The sequence below is a fragment of the Sus scrofa genome, chromosome Y (assembly GCF_000003025.6).
Source record: "Sus scrofa isolate TJ Tabasco breed Duroc chromosome Y, Sscrofa11.1, whole genome shotgun sequence".
In the NCBI taxonomy this organism is placed as follows: Eukaryota; Metazoa; Chordata; class Mammalia; order Artiodactyla; family Suidae; genus Sus; species Sus scrofa.
In genome coordinates this window covers 1926018-1948637 of record NC_010462.3, presented here as the reverse complement: position 1 = coordinate 1948637, position 22620 = coordinate 1926018, and the positions used below count along the sequence as shown (strand labels likewise).

Here is a 22620-nt window from a genome sequence, read left to right as displayed (position 1 = left end):
ATATATATTCTTTTTTTTTTTTTTTTTTGGAGATGCTTTAGCCTTCCTTGAATTCCGAAACTCTCCCCTCTGGCTTTCTGCTCCCATCTTTTTATCCTTAGGTTAACTTTTCTGAGTCTTTTGCTTCTTCAGTGCGTGTTCCTCCCCCTCCCCCACTTCCAGCTTCCAGGAGGCCCATAGGCTCCTGCTGGGTTATAGAATCTGTACTGAAAATCTTAACAAGGGCCCAGGAAGAGATCCAGAGACAGAGAGGTAGGCAAGCAGGGTACGTGTAGACATTCCTGACAAGTGCACTAAACATCATCGGATGTGAACACCTCGTTCCATCAGGATCAGGTTTGCAATCTGAAAGATGTGGCTCAGTCAGCAAACTTACGTGATTTATTTCTAAATGCCTCTTCATCTTGTAAAATCGTCTTTGCCTGTGTTCACCTCCCTAGGATTTTTACCATTTTTATTATTTTTTTTAAAGACCGTGGCATGGAAAAGCTTGGTCAAATTTCCCATTTTAGTCCATGCCTAGAAAATTAGAGGGATGCATTTTTTTAGGAAGTTTAATGATTTTGGCCCTTAATTGTTGAAAGTCTTACATAAAAGCCATAAATCAAGTCTGCAGTACTGTTTGTTTCTACTGCTCCTTGAATGTTGATTCTAGCACTTTTTAATTTTATTGCAGAGATTTGGGTCAAAATTAGCCACGTGGACCAGAAATGAATTTCTTGAGAGTTCATTAGAATTCTGGAATGATTCAGGAGGAGTAGAATTGTGTAAAAGTGATTACACATACTTTAAGGGACTCTTTTTTCATTCTAAGGAAATTTTTTTTCTGCATGGATTTTCCTAATGCTGAACATTAAACAGTCGGATCATTGCATACAATGGGGAGCAAATCCAAGACAGAAAAAGATGTTTTATGAAATATGCATCTCTTCAAGAATGGACGTGGTTTGGAAGATTGTTCGGTTGGAGAGAAAGGAGATAAAATCTGAATTAGATAAATGAGGGTGCAAATTCAGGTGATTTATATGAATCGGGACCTTCATATATACATCTAGAAATATCCGGGGTGACCCTGCAAAGACCTAGAGATCAGTACTCTTCTTATCTGAGCATGCATTTTGTTTTATTTCTTCTTAGCTCCTCATGGAAATTCTCTCAAAATTAAACACCTTCCTTCCATTTTTCTTTGAGAAATTGAGCAGAAGCGACTCAGAAGAAAATGCCATAAATATGATGGCCGAGAGTAGCGTTTTTAAAACATTGCAATACCTCTGAAAGAGCTTGAGGTTTCAAAATAAGTGTATGTTTTCCCGGGTTTGTGTGTAGGTCTGTGCCCACGACTGGTTGCAGACATTAAGCATGAGTGACATGAAAACCCTTGGGAACCCTCAGCTGTAATCCTGGCACAGACGTTCTGAGCATCCTGGAGGGTCTGCTGTAGCTTCCACCTGTTGGTGTCCTTGACAACAAGGGGCCTTCTCTCCTTCGCTCGGTGCCATCTTCAAAGCCCCCTCCTGAGAGTTTCCCTGAGCTTCCACCTCTTCTGAGCAACACCTGCCTCTATGCCTTGATCCCTGAGAGAGGACTTGATCCCTGGTCCTGCAGTTTTATCTAAATGGCTTTGATGTCTGTCCCTTTCCTCCTGGGGAACCACAGGCTCCTTGAAGGCAAAGATTGTGCTGCATTCGTCCTTGGAATTACTCTTTTTCCTCCTTCCCTCCCTCCCTTCCTCCTTTTTTCCTTCCTTCTTTTCTTCCTCCTTCCTTCCGGCACCATGGCACATGGGAATTCTCAGGCCAGAGATGGAACCCAAGCTCTGCAGTGACCAGAGCTGGATCCTTAACGTGCTGCACCACCAAGGAACTCCTGGAATTTCTCTCCTCTCCTCCTCTCTCATTCAAAGCCTGGGCTCCGCCTCTATGCATGAACTGAAATAATTTAGAATTTCTAGACAGTGTTTATTTACACTCAGTTGTTTGGAGAGCAGGGAATAAAATCACATTCATACTGAATTGAAAAGTCAGGAGGTCCCATTGTGCCTTGGGGGGTTAAGGACACGACATGGTCTTTGTGAGGATGCTGGCTCAATCCTTGGCCTTGCTCAGGAGGTCAAGGATCCGGTGTTGCTGTGAGCTGTGGTGTCGGTCGCAGGTGTGGCTCAGATCTGGCGTGGCTGTGGCTGTGGTGTCGGCTGGCAGCTGCAGCTCCCGTGCTACCCCTAGCCTGGGAACTTCCATGTGCCGTGGGTGTGGCCGTAACAGAGGGGAAAAAAAAGTCAATGCTCCATCAGTGGTGTCTTTTATGAAAATAGTGAAATCCTTTTATCTTATGTTCCAGGTATCTCCTTGACCGAGTACCCAGGGTGCATCTGGAATGGCTGTGAACGTGTGTGTCAAACACCACGTCTTGTGCCATAAAGATGAAATCCTGTGCAGAAGCTTCCCCCATGCATCGTCTTAGCGTGGAATAGATCCTTCTTAGCATCTGCATCTGATATCGCTCCTCAGGTCTGTATGCTTTGAGTCATGTAGTCTCTGGATGCTCAGATTCCAACAGAATGACCTCAGAATTTTAGGATAACCTTTGCTAATATATGGGCAAGACATAAATATGGCTTTGCCTTGACGATTTCATATCAGTCATCACAAGTGATGTCTATTTTTAGAAGATGCTTTTACAGTTGAATCAGTAAATGATTAAGTAGAGTGTAAGTTTTTACGAATGATCTGTATACAGTAGGGTACTGTTTTACATGCAGACAAATGAGAAAATGTAATTTCTTTTTTTAATGCACGGTATATATTTTTAAAAATTTTTGGGGGGAGTTCCCGTCATGGCACAGCAGAAACGAATCTGACTAGGAACCATGAGGTTGCAGGTTCGATTCCTGGCCTTGCTCCATGGGTTAAGGATCTGGCATTGCCATGAGCCATGGTGGGGGTCCCGGAGGCAGCTCGGATTCTGTGTTGCTCTGGCTGCTCTGGCTGTCTTGCATTTTCATGGATACTAGTCGAATTTGTTTCTGTTGCACCACAATGGAAACTCCTAGAGAATATAGACTTTCACCGTGGAAATATCTTATTAGTTGCAAGAAGTATCATCTACGTTCAGATGCATGAAGTAAGGCTTATTAATAGCCTGAGGGCCCTCATTGAACCGTGTAGCAACAAACAAATGAGAAAAATGAAAATGTGATTATTTGAGCAGAGGCGTGTTGGTGATTAGCATTCTCTCTTGATATCAATAATTAGCAGCAAAATGACATCACATATGGGTGTAATCAAAAGCCACTGCCCTTCTGTGCCTCTTTAGTGCTTGGGAGTTTCTTTTCTCTTTTCTTTTTTTGTCTTTTTAGGGCCCCATCTGCATTATATGGAGGTTCCCAGGCTAGGGGTCAAATCAGAGCCGTAGCTACTGGCCTGCACCACAGCCACAGCCACAGCCACACCAGATCTGAGCTGTGTCTGTGACCTACACCACAGCTCACAGCACCACCAGATTCTTAACCCACTGAGCAAGGCCAGGGTTCAAACCTGAGTCCTCATGGATACTAGTCAGATTCGTTTCCGCTGAGCCACGATGGGAACTCCGGTGTTTGGGGGTTTCTAATACAAAAAGCCAGCTGTTGGGATGTGACGTCACACGTGGATGGCTATGCTTTGAGAAGACATTAAAAAAAAAAGTTAGAATGTATGTCACCGTGCATAGCAGGAAAAATAGGAGAATTGCTACCAAGCACAAGTTCCTGTACCTGGCGCTGAATGAGGTCAAACAAACCAAACATTGGAGTTTGGAGCAGAGAGAGGTTGATTGCAGGGCCATGTGGAGAGACAGGTGGCTTGTGCCCCCCTAACTCCAGACTCCCTAAAGGGTTCCAGCAAAGCCTTTCCAGTGGCCAGATGAGAGAGGGGGTCCCAGGGTATGAGATCAGCTCGTGCGCAGTCCACTGATTGGTTGATCATAAGCTACAGGGGCGAGGTCTCAGGGATTCACATTTTTTGGTGCCAGTTGCTCTGGGGTCTAAGAGCTCAGGGTCATCCAGGGGTTCATTTCTTCTCTTTGGGGTGCTTTTCATATCTGAAAAACTCAGGAGGAATTCCTGCTGTGGCGCAAGCCTTAGCCGTACGGAACCAGGCTAGTATCCATGAGGATGTGGGTTCGACCTCTGGCCCTGCTCAGTGGCTTAAGGATCTGGTGGTGCCGTGAGCTGTGACATACGGTGCAGATGTGGCTCGGATCCAGTGTAGCTGTGGTTGTGGTGCAGACTGGCAGCTGCAGCTCTGATTCGACTCCTAGCCTGCAAACTCCCATATGCTGTGAGTTCAGCCCTAAAAACAAACAAACAAAAACAAACAACCCCCCCACCAAAAAAAAAATATGCATGAGATGCTGTTATCTTAGGGCTCCAGAGAGAAGCTACAGCAGAGAATATGGGGAGGGTCTCTCCCCTGGACGCCCCACAGGGTCCTGCTTGGCTACAGAATCTGTGGTGATGGTGATGCAGGTCCAGGAAGAGACCTGGAGATGGTGAGACGGGCAAGCAGAGCAGATGAAATAATCCTGACATGTGTTTGCTAAATACCATCAGAGGTGAATATATGGTTCCGTCAGTATCAGATTTGCAAATAAAGGAGACTCATGCAAATACTGATTGATATTTCCACCTCACTTGTGCACCTACAAAGCACACGTACACGGAGTTCCCTGGTGGAACAATAAGTTAAAGAATCAGCATTGCCATTGCTCTGGCACAGGTTCAATCCCAGGCCCAGAAACATGGGCATGCCACAAATGTGGCCATCCCCCCCAAAAAAAAAAAAAACTAGGAATGTCATGTAAAATGTAATTAATTCGTCTGCATGACTGTAGGGTCAGCTATAAAGAATGTAGTTTGGATTGTTGGTCTCCCCATCCCCCACTTCCAGCTTTTTAGGGCTGCACCTGAGGGATTTGGAAGTTCCCAGGCTAGGGGTTAAACTGGAGACACAGCTGCCAGCGTACACCACAGCCACAAACAATGCCAGATCTGTGCAGTATCTGTGACCTACACCACAGTTTGCAGCAATGCCAGATCCTTAACCCACTGAATGAGGCCAGGGATCGAACCCCCATCTTCATGGATACTAATCAGGTTCATTACTCACCGAGTCACAACAGGAACTCCCTGATTGTTGGTCCTTTTATATTCATTTTCAAATATATATATATATATATATATATATCCACATCTGCAGCATGCACAAGTTCCTGGCCGAGGGATAGAACCTACTCCACAGCAGTGATGAGAACCACTGCAGAGACAATGCTGGACCCTTGACCCACTGAGCCTACCAGAGAACTCCCACACATTTATTTTAATCAATGATATATAGGAGTTCCTGCTGTGGCTCAGAGGAAATGAACCTGACTAGTATCCCTGAGGATGTGGGTTCCATATCTGGCCTCACATGGTGGGTTAAGGTCTGGGGTTGCCATGAGCTGTGTGGAGGTTGCAGATGTGACTCAGATTCTGCATTGCCATGGCTGTGATGTAGTTGGCAGCCATTGCTCCAATTCTACCCATAGCCCAGGAACTTCTGTATGCTATAGGTTTGGCACTAAACACCAAAAAAAAAAAAAAAAAAAGATGTATTAAATAATGACTAAATGTGCTAGGTGTTGTGAGTAATCAAAAACATAATTAGAATATGATCCTACCTTCCAAGAATTGAATACTGGGCTGAATTGTGAGCTATGAAACCCGAACACCTTATGTCCTTGATCCTGATACTCTGCATGGGTTGAAATGTGTTCACTGATGTATACTCTTTCCCAGCTTACTGTCCTTCCTAGAGGCATAAAACATGGGAGTCTGTTCAGTGTCACAAAAGGGCTCACTCGCTTTCTTGAGATCTTCCCTTATGAGCGGGAAGAAGCAGAGTTCCTTGAGAGTCATCCTTTAAAGAGAAGATTCCATAGTGATATGACAAGAAAAGTGCCGAATGGTCCTGAGATGACGACTGATCAAATAGAGGCTAGTTTTGTTGCAGGAGAGCCGAGAGAGTGGGTGGTGTTGGATCTTCTCCATCTGACCCACTTCTCTAAGGGAAAAAAAAGATCTCCACAGCCTGAGAATCAGTGCTTGCAAACCAGTGCCCGCTACCATGTTGATTGGCTGTCACAAATTAAATTCTTCAAGGATTTAAAATTCTTAAGGCTGGTCAGCAGAGACCTACTGTAGAGCACAGGGAATGCTACCCAATCTTCTGAGATAACCTATATGGGAAAAGTATTTGAAAAAGAGTACACATGTATCTATGTAAATCAAATAAAATTCTCAATTTAAATAGGAGTTCCCTTGTGGCACAGTGGAAACGAATCTGACTGGCATCCATGAGGGCGAGGGTTCAATCCCTGGCCTCACTCAGTGGATTAATGATCCGGTGTTGCCATGAGTTTTGATGTAGGCTGGTGGCAGCAGCTCCAATTCGACCCCTAGCCTGGGAACCTCCATATGCCTTGGGTGAGGCCCTAAAAAAGACCAAAAGAAGAAAATCTTAATTTAAATAAATTAGATCAAGTGTAAACATAGACTACATTGATTATTCCTCTTCAATGAAAATTTATTGGTAATCTCCAACTGCCTCAATTTAATCTGAATTCTCAAAACAGACGTGGAATCATGTCATTGAAAAGAAAATCCACACTTTGCCACCACCATGTAGGTGTCCTCTCTTGATGTGTGTTGCTTGAATTCTTAGGGAATGAGTTAAGAATTACCCTATGCAACTCACTACCAGCTAGTCCTTATAACCAGCCAAAAGAAAGCTTAGGAGTTCCCACTGTGGCTCAATGGGTTTAAGAACCCAACCTGTGTCCATGAGGGTGCAGGTTTGATCCCTGGCCTTGCTCCATGGGTTATGGACCTGGTGTTGCCAGAAGCTGTGGCTTAGGTCACAGATAATTGCTCAGATCTTGTGCTGCTGTGGCCGTGGCCTAGGCCTGCAGCTGCAGCTCTGATTCAACCCGTAGTCTGGGAACTTCCATATGCCACAGGTGTACCCATAAAAAAAAAAAGAAAGTGAAGAAAAGAAAAAGTAAGCTTAAGAGGAATGTAACACAGGTTTTGAAACAGGGGCATTATCTCTTTTACTGAGTGGATTGTTTTCTCTCTTTCTGTTTTAACAGAGAAACATGTGCTGAGATGGAAAAGAAATCAAGGAGATTTCCATGGAGGCATTTTTAAAGGCATCATCTTAGAAGGACAGTATAATGGTAAGTGTCAGAAATAATCATTGATCGCCGCTGGCTTATTATGTTGATGCATTTTCAGCCTGGTGAGTCCAAACCTAGCAGGGCTCTCAGATTACTTTGCTGGTGAAAATAGTTTTCTTTCCTTTCTTTCTCTCTCTTTTTTTTTTTTTTTTTTTAAACTATCTGTAATTTGCAAAAGTGCAAAACGGTGATTTCAGCCTCTCTTGGAGTGTATGTACGGGAACACATTGTGAATTTAGGATTTCATCATAATTATTTGTTTCTCCAAATAGCCACAGGACAACGTATATCTCGCTAATTAGATGGGACAGTCAGCCCTCTGACTCACCTTGTATAAATCTTCTGAAATGTCCCCTTATCCTTCGGCTGCTGAAAGCCCACTTTTTCCTATAGTAAGCCTCTTGAGCTACTGGGACCTTTGTTTTTTAATTTTTTAAATAAAAATTTTTTTTTTGTTTTTTTAGGGCCACCCCTGGCGCATATGGAGGTTCCCAGGCTAGGGATCGCATTGGAGCTGCAGCTGCTGGCCTCCACCACAGCCACAAGCACGCCAGATCCAAGCCGCATCTGTGACCTACACCACAGCTCATGGCAACACCAGATCCTTCACCCAGGGAACAAGGATAGGGTTCAAACTTGCATCCTCATAGATACGAGTTGGGTTCATTTCCACTGGGCTGCGACTGGACCTCCCACTCCTGGGGCCTTTGAATGCCCTCAGTGTTTTATTTTCTCATTTTTCAGTCTAGCCCCTGAAGAGGGGGTTCCAAAATGTTAGAGGGGCTTGTCATGCAGGCTGTGGGTCCACGGAGGCCACAGGATCCTTTCTTCGCTTATTTTGCTTTTTTGGCCACAACCGTGCCGTGTGGAAATTCCCAGGCCAGGGATCGTACCTGCGCCACAGCAGCAATCCGAGCCCCTGCAGGGACCGTGCTGGATCCTTAACCTGCTGCACCGCAAGGGAACTCTCATGGGGTTCTTCTCTTTATTTGAAAGCCAGAAATAGAGCCTCGCCCAGAGAAGGGGGGATGAGGAGAACACGTTGATGCTCTCTGGTTGGGAGCACATATTAATGAAGATACGTTACAGTTCAAGAAGTTCTTGCTGTGGCCCAGCCAGCAAAGAACCCAACATAGGATCCGTGAAGATGTGCGTTCGATACCTGGCCTCGTTCAGTGGGGTAAAGGATCTGGCGTTGCTGAAAGATGCTTCGTAGGTCGCAGATGCGGTTTGGATCTGGTGTTGCTATTTCTGTGCTGTAGGCTGGCAGCTGCAGCTCCGATTCAACCCCTGGCCTGGGAACTTCCATATGCATGGGGGCAGCTTTAAAAAAGGAAAAAAAAAAAAAAAAAAACCAGAGGGATTTCCTTCATGGCTCAGCAGGTAATGAACCCAACTAGGACCCATGAGGATGTGGGATTCAATCTCTGGCCTCGCTCAGTGGGTTAAGGATCCGGCGGTGCTGTGAGCTGTAGTATAGGTCGCAGATGTGACTCCTATCTGGTGTTGCTGTGGCCGTGGTGTAGGCTAGTGGCTACAGCTCTAATTCGACCGCTAGCCTGGGAATCTCCATATGCTGCAAAAAAAAAGAAAAGATATTTTAAAATTCAAACTTGGGACCTTCTTCTCCATATTGAAATTGCAGAGAGAATGTGCTTTCATGTATTTCTTGGGCATGGTTAAGACTTTTCACAGCTCAGCCCTCAATTCCAGCCCTGCTGAGACAGTTATGATGATACAGATTGAGTCCTGGGTCCTTACCTACTTTCTTACCCATTGGAGTGCCGTAGCTTCTGAGCGTTTTTTGGAATGTAGACCACAAGTGGCTTTAGACTATCTTGTGACCGCTCATCACCTGATGTGCCTGCATTCATGCTGTAACCAAGCATCTGCAGCTTCTCTGGCTTCGAGAAGATTTTCAAGGGCACATCCCTCTTTCGACTGTTTTCAGCAAACTGGGTTTCCAAACACCTCTTCGAATTTCCAGCATTAAAAAAAAAAAAAATTAGGTGGAGAGAACAAAGTCATGCTGGCCCATGTTAGCTCTGTTTTAGGAAACTGAGCGTCGTCTTTGCAGCCAAGGAACGCATCGGTATCATTTTATTCCTTGCGTTTTGTGAATCGAAAATATGCACAGGGTTCTTGTGACATTTTTTGTACGTGGGTGTACAGCTTGGAAGCAATGGAGCGTAGATGCCAGAGATGTTTCTTCCCCCTGGTATTCGTTCTGGTCTGGTCTCTATGCATGGAAGAATATCAATTATTGAGCATTGACTTATCTGTAATTAAGTCTTTTAAATGGACTAGGATGTTAGCTGCCGTATTTTCTTCTCAATTGCTTAGAAAATTTAAGCTTTCCTGGGGGAAGCCTGAGTCTTTCAATTGTCCTTTTAATGGTAATGGATGGGCTTGTTCATATTATGCTGTTCTGGGAAGAAGGTTCACAAATAAAATCTGGCAAGGTAATAAGGCAGTGGCGTCAGATGAATGAAGAGCCCTCTCCGACCTGGATGCATGTCCTCATTAATTTCTCACGCCCCAACGTTGCGGATTCATCACGAAAGTAAACTTGAAAATGGGAAACACGTCAGTGGCAGAGTTTACATTTCCTGCCAGGTATTCTTTTGTTCTTGGTACTCGCATTGCGTCTTTTCTAATCAATATTTAATTAAAAGCCTCGACGAATTTAATTCTTTAGCCTCGACGAATTTAATTCTTTTGCTACGTAAGTTGCATTTTTTTAAAATTATTTAAACTGAGTGCTTGCTCAAAAATCAATGAATGAGGGGCATGGCAGCGGAGCATGGAATAATCCTCCGTTGTCAGCGGATGCCTGGAGACTGTCGCCGAAGCGTGTCATTGAAAATGCAGTCCCCGTAGTGACCAGTGACCACCGTTTCCCACTGCTTAGCCTTCTTGTGGAATTTTCCCATCATTACCCTGTCGGTGGTTACGTCCTAGACCCCATCTATGCAATGACGTAACATGAATGACTTAAAAATTTGGGGAGGGGGGTGAGCTTCTGCTAGGGTGCAACAGGTGAAGGACCTGGTGTTTTGTCTAAAGTGGGGAGAGTCGCTGGGGAGGGGTGGGGTTGACCCCTGGCTCCACACAGTGGGTGAAGGCTTGTGTGTTGCTGCAGCTGTGTTGTGGTATAGGTTGCAGCCATGGTGGCTTGGGTTCCGTCCCTGGCTTGAGAATGTCCATGTGTGGCAGGTACGGCTGAAAGAAATTTATTTTTGGAAGGAGGAAAGGAGCACCGAATGAGTGGCCACATCTGACCAGAATGGAGCTGATCTAAGAAGAAAGTCAACCTTGCCTTTCAGAACAGATAGACATCAGTGGGCCTCCTGGTCCAGAGTGGCGCCATCTTGGTTTGGCACAGCTGAAGATGGATGAGTTGATCTATCTTCTGGATATATTGGAATAATTCTCTCTCTCTTTTTTTTTTTCTTCTGTATCAACATGGCCACACTGCTTTGGAAAGACATTTCAAAATGATGTGGCTGTTCAAGGCCTAGATCATATACATAGCTCTAATCGTAGACACTTTCTCAAACATGTTTTCAGCTCCCTGCACGTTGACCGTCTTTCCCGTTGGTTTTGTTCTGATTTCTTTCTTGAGGCCCCTCTCTTGGGAAATGCACATCTGAAGGGCCCCCGGCTGAAGCCTCACTCCTAAGTCTGCTGTATATTTCTCAGCCCATCTTCTTGAAGGAAGGAGCCGTCAAAATGCATTTTCGTCTCTGTCCGCTCCTATGGCACTGTTTTCCTGTCCTCCTGCTGCTCTCTCAGATGATCCCAAAATTGATGGTTTGAACAGGACACATTCCCAAATACAATTCCGGAAGGCAGGTGTCTGGGGCAGAAATCAGTGTCAAGAGGCATTGGCTCCCCCGGGAAGATCTAGGGGAGAACCCATTTTCTTGCCGTCTCCCCCTTGTGACATCCCCGTCTCAGGATCCCAAAGGTCATCCCCTTCTCTCTGCTTCCGTTGTTGCATCTCCTCTTCTGACTCTGACCCTTGACTCCTCCTTTTAAATAGCTTGTAATTCTACGGGGCTCACCCAGATAATCCAGGGCCATCTCCCCATCTCAGGACCCTTAATGTTTTTATTTTACTTTAATTATAGTTGATCTGTACCATTGTGCCAATTTCTTTATTTTTGTCTTTTATTTTTTCCCATTACAGCTGATTTACAGTGTTCTGTCAATTTCTACTGTGCAGCAAAGTGACCCAGTCCTAGACATATATATATATTCTTTTTCGCCTCTATCACATTTCATCACAAGGGACTAGATATAGTTCCCCGTGCTATACAACCGGATCTCATTGCTTATCTACTCCAAAGGCAATAGTTTGCATCTATGAACCTCAAACTCCCCATCGTCCATCCCACTACCTCCCCCTTGGCAACCACATGTCCGTTCTCCAAGTCCATGAGTTTCTTTTTCTGTAGATAGGTTCATTTGTGCCATATAGTAGACTACAAATATAAGTGATGTCATATGGTATTTGTTTTTCTCTTTCTGACTTATTTCACTTAGTATGAGAGTCTCTGGTTCCATCCATATTGCTTCAAAGGGCATTATTTTGTTCTTTTTTATGGCTGAGTAGTATTCCTCTGTGTATATATACGACATCTTCTTAATCCACTCATCTGTCAGTGGATATGTGGGTTGTTTCCATGTCTTGGCTCTTGTGAATAGTGCTGCAATGAACATAGGGGTACGTGTATCTTTTTCAATGAACGTTTTGTCCAGATATATGTCCAAGAGTGGGATTGCTGGGTCATAAGGTAGTTCTATATTTAGTTTTCTGAGGAACCTCCATGCTGTTCTCCATGGTGGTTGTACCAATTTACATTCCCACCAATAGTACAGGAGGGTTTCCTTTTCTGCACACCCTCTCCAGCGTTTGGTATTTGTGGACTTATTCATGATGGCCATTCTGACTGGTGTGAGGTGGTACCTCATAGTAGTTTTGACTTGCATTTCTCTAATAATCAGTGATCTTGGGCACTTTTTTCATGTGCCTGTTGGCTATCTGTATGTCTTCTTTGGAGAAATGTCTTGTCAGGTCTTTTGCCCAGTTTTTAATTGCATTGTTTTCTTGCTGTTGAGTTGTATAAGTTGTTTGTATATTTTAGAAATGAAGCCCTTGTCCATTGCATCCTTTGATACTATTTTATCCCATTCTGTAGGTTTTCTTTTTGTGTGTGTGTGTGTGTTTTTTTTTTATGGTTTCCTTTGCTGTGCAAAAGCTTGTCCGTTCGTTTAGGTCCCATTGCTTTATTTTTGCTTTTATTTCTGTTGCTTTGGGAGACTGACCTGAGAAAACATTTGTAAGGTTGATGTCCGGAATGTTTTGCCTATGTTCTGCTATACAGCAAGTTGCTCGAGTGATACATATGTATACATTCATTTTCTCATACTATCTTTCATCATGTTCTATCCCAAGAAAATTGGAGTTTCCTGTGCCATACAGTAGGACCTCATTGCTTATCCATTCTCGGTGTCATCATTTGCTTCTACGAACCCCAAACTCCCCGTCCATCCCAGTTCCTCCTCCCTCCCCTTTGGCAGCCACAAGTCTGTTCTTTATGTCTGTGAGTCTGTTTCTGTTCTGTAGATGCATTCATTTCTGTCCTATGTTCACTTCCATCTGTAAGAGATATCATATGGTCTTTGGTGCAACCACTATGGAAACCAGTCAGGAGGTTCCTCAGAACACTCAATATAAAACTACCATAGGAACCAGCCATTCTGCTCCTGGGCATCTATCCAGACAAAGCTTTCCTTGAAAAATCCATGCACACCTCTGTTCCTTGCAGCACTGTTCACCATAGCCAAGACATGGAAACAACCTCAATGTCCATTGACAGAGGAGTGGATTAAGAAGATGTGGTACCTGTACACAGAGGAATACTACTCAGGCATAAAAAAGAACAGCATAATGCCCTTTGCAGCGACATGGATGCCTCTAGAGTCTCATACGAAGTGAAGTCCGTCCAGCCCCTCAGTTCAGTCCCATTGACATCGTGTATCCATGTAAAGCCCTTCCCATTGCAAGGTTATCTGTTCTCAGGTATTCATGACATGCAGATGTGGATGGCTGTGTAGGAGTTGGTGGGGTGGGGGGTGTGTGACTCAGCCTTTTACAGTTCCAAGGCTGTGGTGCTGTGAGTGCAGAAGCTGTGTCTCAGCTGCCACTTTCAGTGGCTTTTGCAGTGCTCCCTCTTCCATCTCTTTGACACCTTGGTTTCTGCTCAGACGTCCTCTTCCCTTCTTCCCCAACACCCCTTCCTTCTCCCCCCACCCCACTTTGGCATCTGACCCTTGCTAACTGGTGTGTGGAGAAGACCTCCCCCATGTCCCCAAAGACTGGGCGCCATTGGCGACGCGGCCCCAGACCCCCCACCGTACCCCAAGGCTGACATCCCTCCACATACGCTCACTCTGTGCCAGAGGGGTCCCACCATGCAGAACCTTCTAGAATCAGCCCTATTCGCGTTCAGACCACTCTGTCTTCTGCAGGGCTGCCTACCTCCCTGCTTCCTTTAGGAGGTGAGAAAAACCTCCACTTTCCCCTTGGACACACCTGCTCAGGGACGCCGTCCCCGTTTTCTGAAATCCTTCGCTAAGAGAACACCTGCAGCAAAACTGCTTCCCTGCCTGTTTGCTTCAGTGTCTCACGTCTCTCCCACAATAAGCATCTCCCCCCTTCCCCACCGCCGTATGGACCTTACAGGTGTGGTTTATTTCTGGCCTCTCTCTTCTTTTCCATGGGCTCATAGGTCTGTCTTCAAGCCAGCCCTGTACCATTTCAGTGGCTGTAGCTTTGTCCTCTGTCCTTGCCACTCGAGCTCACACCGGGCCCCTTACACACTCAAAAATTACGTATAGAATTCATCGTTATGAGGGGATGGTGGTGATTGAGACTGCGTGTGCAGGAAATCTCACTACGTGGCCGTCATGCTCGCATCTGTGTCTTTATGGGTTTGCTCTCAGGAGCGTGTGTGTCCTTGTGCCTAGGTAAATTATAAGAGATGGCTGAAAAAATAAATAAATTAATTAATTAAAAATAGGGAAAGAAAAAAAAAAGATGGCTAAGGAAGTCACGGTTCTCTTGAGAGGGCTCTGGGCCACCTGTGAAAATGTTTGCAATCCCGGCAGGTGGTCAAACGCGGGCAAAGGCATCAGATGACCGTGCTCAGGCCACGCGAGGCTGTCCCCATTGTCCTGAGAGCTGCGGATGCACCAAGGAAGGCGAGGATGCAGTTCTGTCTGGAGCACAGAGAATTCCTGGGGCTGCCGCTTCCTGGGAGCAGGGGAAATACTGGTGGTCTCCTCGTGTGATGTTGTTTTCTCTGCCTTTACGTTAAAGAAAGATGCTGCCCGCCGGGGCCGTGGCAATGAACGGATAAGCTTGTCCTGGTGGCTAGGACTCCGCTCCAGGGAAGATAAGGAAGACGCATGTTTTCAAAATAGCAGCGGAAATGAAAGTGCACCTTAAAAAAATGCTGTCAGCAATTTCGACCTTCTGAAGGTCATGGAGACTATGACATAACCTGAGTTATTGTAACTCTGACCTCATTTTCTTTCTTTTCTCTTTCTTTCTTTCTCTCTCTCTCTTTCTTCCTTCCTTTCTTTCTTTCTTTCTTTCTTTCTTTCCTTCCTTCCTTCCTTCTTTCTTTCTTTCTTCCTTCCTTCCTTCCTTCCCTCCTTCTTTCTTCTTTCTTTTTCTTTTCTTTCTTTCCTTCCTTCCTTCGTTTGATTTTAGAAATGGCCTAGGGAAAGTTTGTTTGTTTGTTTTTGCTTATTTATGGTCACCCCAAAGGCATCTAGAAGTTCCCAGACTAGGGGTCGAATTGGTGCTGCAGCCACAGCCACAGCAACGCAGGATCCACCCCATGTCTGCGACCTACACCACAGCTCACAGCAATGCCAGCTCCTTAATGCACTGAGCGAGGCTGGGGATCCAACCTGCCTCTGCATGGATAATAGCTCCGTTCGTTGCTGCCGAGCTGTGATGGGAACTCTAAGTTTTTTTTTTTTTTTTTTTTAACACCATTCTGCAGCTCCTTCTGTTGATAAACAGTAAACAACTCTGTCTGGTGTTAATTATCTACGCTGAAGAGACACATCCCACCTTACCTTGGAGCACATTCCTCTTAATTTCCTTCTTGCTATAGTTTCAGAAAGGAAGGTGGGTGAAGTGTTTGGGGCTCTCCCAATTGGAAATTCACTGAGTTCTTTTGTTCTCCCTTAAAGCCTTTTGTTTTAATTTCTAAATTGAACCTATTGCCTAAAGCAACACGTTTAATTTGCTAAGACAAAAGGAGCTAAATTTACCTAAAACTGGAAGGGCTCTACGCATCAGGACTTTAGCCATCTTTTTCCATGTGCTCTGGAAAGGCGCTGTCTTTAGCATCGAAAGGAGTCAAGGCAGCGTTTTTGGGAAGGAAGAAAGGATAAAAGGGAGCCTACCTCACAGCCTTGGGAAGGAAGAACAAGCCGTCTTCTGGCTCACGACAGGAACCTGAACTTGGCTGGTGTCCCTGTGATCTGCAATGGCTTTTTCATCCCAAGAGAGAAGCATGTGCTCCCTCCAGCCTAATGGGTCTTCGAGGCTGAGCTTCCAGTGCCCACTGCTCAAGTCTGAGACACCAGCCGTCGGCGACAGCCTCGTCACCTGCTGTGAACCTGGCACTGATCACAAGGCATCAAAGTCAACACACCGTCATGCACTGAGGAGACCGGGGGACCCACCTGGACACTCCAACACCTAGACGTCTCTCCTCTTAGGAAGACCATCCAAATGACAGAAGGAGCCATTCTTTTGCATTTCAGCCTAAAAAACGTAGCTTAAAAAAAAATGACTGCGCGTTAAGGACCTTCCCAAGAGATGCTTAGCATTTAGACTATCAAGTGCCGAGTGTTTGGAATGACCTTGATGCGGAGGAGGCATGACCTTGTGGTTGGGACAAGATGGAAGAGTAGAAGGATTTTAGCTCACCTTCTCGCATGAAAACACCTCAATTGCAACTACCTGCAGAACAGCCGTCAATAAAATAGACTGAGAGGACATGACCTGAAGCCTTCTCCTTGACCTTGACTCTATTAATGTTCTGTGACCTTTCTGAACAAACTTGCCCCTGTGTTCCTTCCCAGGGTCTTGCTGTCATCGGTGGTTTGGTGTTTTTTAGTGAATTAGTTTATGGAAGCTTTCTTAGTTCAGACTCTTGCCTTTGGAATGGATAAGCGATGAGATCCTGCTGTGTAGCACTGGGAACTCTATCTAGTCCCTTATGATGGAGTCTGGTACTATGAGAAAAAAGAATGTATACATGTGTGCGTAACTGGGTCTCCTTGCTGTACAGTAGAAAATTGACAGAACACTGTGAACCAGGTATAGAGAAATAAAAACTATTTTAAAAAAAAAAAAAAAGAAAGAAGTTCCAGAGGCGGGGTTGATGTTGTGGTTTTGCCAGCCCTGTGGGATTTAAGTTTCCATCCCTTGATATGAATTACTAAGCTGTTTCAAGGGCACGCTCACAAACACCCCCCCCACCCCTACAACGATGAACTTATGTCTGGCATTTTTATAGTTTAAGGGAAAGTCATTGAGGGAGGTGTTTTCTTTTTTTTTTCTCAAGCTCTTTTGGACTCGAAGCAGGATGTGGAATCATAATTATGGTGGTGGCCACCACTATATCCCAGTACTTTATTTGAAATGAATGAGTCAGCAGTGTCCACTGTAGCACCCTGGGTTCAGAGGCTGATGGCAGGGGCTCTAGTTGCTGCAGAGGTGGGGGTTTGACTCTCAGCCCAGTGCAGTGGGTTAAGGATCCAGTGTTGCCATGGCTGTGGCACTGATCGCAGCTGCAGCTCGGATTTGATCCCTAGCCTGGGAATGTCCACATGCTGCAGGTATGGCCATAAAATTAAATAAATGGAGAAATAAACAAATCAGTACCCACTAGAATAATTTTGCATGCCCGTGTTGCTTTGCAGTTTTCAAACTTCCTTTCATGGTCATGATTCTGTTCTGTTCTGTTCTGTTCTATTCTATTCTGTTCTACCAACAGTTTTGGTGGATGTATCTTGTCCATCTTCCAGCAGTAGATACAGAGGTGCAAGGATGTGAAATGTAGCTGGGAAAAAAAATCACCTTGGGCACCTTTTCAGGAATGATCTAGTCCACTGTGTACAGAAGGATCCTAGCAAACGGTACCTTCCTACAGAGAGTGATAAGATCAGTCTATTAATGCAGCTATAAATCCACTTGTCTTCACAGTAGACCTTCTTGGATATTTCGTCAAGTATCAGGACTCCGTGGCTGAACATGGTCGAACTGAATTATGTCATACAAGCAAGATGGGGTAACCACCCTTCTTAAGAGGTTTTTCAGCCTGGAATTCTGGTTATGTCTCTTCATCCATACCAAAGGCATTATTTTGGGGCCACAAGTTTTCTGCATGTGTGTACCCCAAGGACGGACACCTGCATTTTATCTCAGGTGCTCAAGGAAGCCCTCGTAATATTTGAGAGCATACAGGGAGACAGCTAAGACCCACCTGGCTCCAAGAAGCCATCTGACGTCTGTCAGCTCTAATTGTCTTCCCAATTTTAATTTTTCAATTTATTATCATTTGTTTTATTTTTTGTTGCACCTCTGGATTATGGAAGTTCCTGGGCCAGGGGTGGAATCCAAACTGCAGCTGCGACCTATGCCGTAGCTGTAGCAACACTGGACCCTTAACCAACTGTGCCACAGTGGGAACCCCTACTTAAAAAAATTTTTTTTTTTAATTAAAGCTAGTTGATTTACAGTGCTGTGCCAATTTGTGCCATATAGCATAGTGACCCGGTCATAGAGTTCCCTGTTCTGTACAGTAGGACTTTATTGCTTATCCATTCTGAATGGAATAGTCTGCATCTACTAACCCCAAACTCCCCATCCATCCCACTCCCTCCCCCTCCCTCTTGGCAACCACAAGTCTGTTCTCCATGTCTATGAGTCTGTTTCTGTTCTGTAGATGGGTTCATTTATGCCATGTTTTCGATTCCACCTATGTGGAATATGGTATTTGTCTTTCTCTTTCTGACTTAGTATGAGAATCTCTAGGTGCATCCATGTTGTTCTTTTTAATGGCTGAGTAATATTCCATTGTTTATATATACCACGTCTTATTAATCCATTCATCTGTCAATGGACATTTAGGAGGCATCTTCCCACTTTTTAAAGGCCGGGTTTCTGAAGGTCAAAAGATGCCTCCTGCTCTTCTTTAGAATGTTCTAGAGCTTGTACCATCATCAAGCCATGTTTCCAAGCTCATGATTCTGTGTGTGTCGTCTGCTTTGATTTGACCAATGACTACAATTATACATAAATTTTGACCATCCTGTGTGGGAAATAAACATACCAAGGTATAATGCTTGTGTCATCAAAACGATGATAAACAAATAGAACAGTGTTATTTTTTCAAGGTGGATTTTTATTTTTAAAATTTTCATTTTTTAGATTTTGTTGATGTATAGTTGATTTCCATTGTTGTGTTTATTTCTTCTGTAGAGCAAAGTGATTCAGTTATACATATTATATATATGTGTGTGTGTGTGTGTGTGTGTGTGTATTCTTATTCCCTCCATTACGGTTTATCATAAGATATTGTATATAGGTCCCTGTGCCCTACAGTAGGACCTTGTTGTTTATCCATCCTGTAGACACTAGTTTGTAGAATTATGTAGGGGGAATTGTGTGTTCCCAGATAGCATCCTTTCCTCTTTCACTTTGCCACCCTGGCCTTCTGCCTCCCGAATTCAGCCTCATCTCTTGGGGTTATTAGTCTTTAACACAGGCTGAGGATGAGCTCTTCCTCCCAGTAGAAACTGTTCTAAGTACTGTCTATTAACTCAGGCTTCTCAACTATCAGATCCAGCACTCCTTCTTAGTACTGGTCTTTTCTTTCTGCTTCTTCTCATTCCTACAGCCTCAGTACCTTATGACAGCACAGAAGTGCTCTCTTACAGCTTTGGCGTCCAGAAGTCCATAAGGAGTCTTGTTGGTCTAAAATCAGCATCACAGCAGGTTTTCATGTCTTCTCAGTTCTTGGGGAAGAATCTGTTTCCTTGCCTCTTCCAGTATCTAGAGGCAGCCTGCCTTCTTGGGCTCCCAGCCCCCTGCCCCAATCTTCAAAGCTCGTGGGCTTGGGTCTCCTGATGCTGCCAACCTCTGGTTCCCTCTCCTCTGTCTCGTTCTTCTCATGTAAGAACGCTTGTGATACCCTTGGGTGCACCTGGATAATTCATGATCATCTCTGTATATCAAGTCCCGCTGATTAGTGACTGTAATTACATCTTCAACCTTCGTTCCTCCTCTTCCATGTAAAATAACATATCTGCAGGTTCTGAGGATTAACACGTGGGCATTTCATGAGATATTTACCTACTGCTGTGAAGCCAGGACTGCTGTGTTGTGGGGCTTTGTGCTGGGGACGGAGGGAGAGGCAGGTATTGACCCTGTGAATCCCAAATCCGTAGGTATCTATTGACCTTCAGTGTTAAGGAGCAAGGACAGTCTAATGGGTTGGAAATTGGGAGGAAGACAGTGAAATCCACATGGGCATCAAGACAACATTATACCGGAGTTCCTGTCGTGGCGCAGTGGTTAACGAATCTGACTAGGAACCATGAGGTTGTGGGTTCGATCCCTGGCCTTGCTCAGTGGGTTAGGGATCCAGCGTTGCCGTGAGCTGTAGTGTAGGTTGCAGACTTGGCTTGGATCCCGAGTTGCTGTGGCTCTGGCGTAGGCCGGTGGCTACAGCTCCGATTAGACCCATAGCCTGGGAACCCCCAGATGCTGCACATGCAGCCCTAGAAAAGGCAAAAAGCCCCCCCCCCCAAAGACAACATTATACCAACACATTAAGCCCCTTGGAACCATTTTGGAGTTGTAGACTTTTGTGTGTGTGCATAGAAAGAGCAGGCACCAACTTCCTCAAAATCTGAATTTTAAGGAAGGGGCTCTTTTGGCCCTAGATGACAGAGAAATTGTACATGAATTATCATAAGAAACAGACCTGTAATGATGATCCAAACTCAGAATGTGCAAGGAATGAGATGCTCAAAATTTATCCAGGGGGAGTTCCCGTCGTGGCGCAGTGGTTAACGAATCCGACTAGGAACCATGAGGTTGCGGGTTCGGTCCCTGCCCTTGCTCAGTGGCTTAACGATCCGGCGTTGCCGTGAGCTGTGGTGTAGGTTGCAGATGCGGCTCGGATCCTGCGTTGCTGTGGCTCTGGCGTAGGCCGGTGGCTACAGCTCCGATTCGACCCCTAGCCTGGGAACCTCCATATGCCGTGGGAGCGGCCCAAAGAAATAGCAAAAAAAAAAAAAGAGACAAAAAAAAAAAAATTATGCAGGGGAGTTCCCTTCATGGATTAGTGATTAACAAACCCAACTAGAATCCATGAGGATGGGGGTTCAATCCCTGGTCTTGCTCAGTGGGTTAAGGATCCAGTGTTGCCATGAGCTGTTTTGTATGTTGCAGACTCAGCTAGGATCTGGCATGGCTGGAGCTGTGGCATAGGCCAGCAGCTGCAGCTCTGATTCGACACTCAGCCTGGGAACTTCCTTATGCTGCGGGTGCGTCCCTAAAAAAAAAAGGCAAAAAAAATTTATCTAGAAGTTCCTCTTTTGTTCTTTGCAAACATGTTGACCACAGAGTTAGAAATGAGTTGATTGGTTACCTAGACTTTTGAAAAACCTTTCCACAAAGCAAATGGTGACTTTCTCATTAGTGCTTTTTGTTATGAAGATCAGGACTTGATTGAAAATATTCGATTTTGCTGATATATTTTAAGAACTCAAATTATGGAGGGAGTGATTGAAAGTCAGAAACCTTTTTTTTTTTTAATGAATGCTGCTAAATGTCTTTAACTTAAAGCAGAGCTAAAATGCATCAGAAAATTTAAAGTGTCGTGAACACGGAGGGGTTTTATCATTTAATCATTTTAGCTCTGCTTTATGGGCTATTATAATGCTGGAGAGACTTTATAGCCTCGTGGTTTACAGCACAGGCTTTAGAAAAAAACATGGCATGGATGGTGGCCTCACCTGAGTCTCCCTGGAAAGGTTTCAACTTCTTCTAGCATGTACTTTCTTCTCTGTAAAATGGGTGAGGAGAAGCTGCTCTCATGGGGTGGGTGGGGTGAATGAGAAAGATGTGGGTTCAGCCAGGAATTCTGTTGGCACTCAATTAATGCCTCTAAAATAATGGTGATTTTGGGGGGAGAGAAATACTTTATTTAAAAAAAGGTATTTCTGTAATCCTTTGATTCTTTTTTAAAAGAACACTATTTTTAGAGCAGTTTTAGGTTCACAGCCAAATGGAGAGGAAGGTCCGGAGAAGTCTCATCTACCCCCTGCCTCTGCTCCCTTATTACAAACCCCCCTCACCCCACTTGTAGAGGGGTATAACTTTTGACCAAAGAAGAACCTAACTTGATACATTGTAACCATCCCCAAACCATCATTTGCATGAGGGTTCACTCTTGGTGTTGTACATTCTATGGATTTGTACAAATGTGTGAATGGCAAGTATCCATCATTGTGGCATCATAAAGAGGATTTTCTATGCCCTAAATTTCCTCTGTAGTTAGCCTCTTCATCCCTGTCCCCTTCTCTGCACCCCCCAACCCTGGCAACCATGGGTATTTTTTCCTGTCTCCGTAATTTTGCCTTTTCCAGGATGTCATCGAGTTGGACTTAGCACTTTTCAGATTAGCTTCTTTCACTGGATAACACACATTTACGTGTCCTCCGTGTCTTTTAATGGCTCAATACCTCGTTTCTTTTGAACGTTGAATCATGCCACTGAATGGTGTTCCTTTGTCGGGCTGGACCGCAGTTTATCCATCCACCTGCTGAAGGACATCTTGGTTGCCTCCACATTGGCGCAGTGCTGAATAAAGCTCCTGTAAACATCTGTGTGTGGGTTTGTGTGTGGATGTGAGGTTTCCACTCCTTTGAGTAATGACCAAGGTGTGCGATTGTGGGAATAGACTTTGTTTGACATGCCCTGTGAAAGGAAAGATGCTACTTAAAAAAAAAAAAATTCTAAAACAGTGATGTGCGTTGGAAATGAGAACACACTTAGCAAAATTATCCTTCCAAAGGCATGGTTGCCAAAAGGATTAATCAGACCTATTTTTAGGAAACTGTTTCTAGCTTGGAAAACGAGACATGGGAGGGGGCCTTTGAAAGTGCCCCTCCCTGAAGACCAGCCAGCCAACCTCAGTTCTTTGGGCAAGGCTAGTATCCAAGGCAACATGAAATTATTGACATCTACCTTCAGGGAAC

At 44.7% G+C, this 22620-nt stretch overlaps 1 protein-coding gene across 2 annotated transcripts in view; it reads left to right on the top strand.

Annotated features, from left to right (window-relative positions):
• The window catches only part of LOC100624109 (neuroligin-4, X-linked), a 300951-nt gene continuing 280527 nt past the window's right edge, over nt 2197–22620 (top strand). Inside the window, exons 1-2 of one of the 2 annotated variants that reach the window (XM_021080990.1) lie at nt 2197–2507; nt 7168–7254. The gene's annotated coding sequence lies outside the window, so the exon portion shown is untranslated. The remainder of the gene's footprint in view (nt 2508–7167; nt 7255–22620) is intronic. The other variant, XM_021080992.1, reaches the window with a different exon arrangement.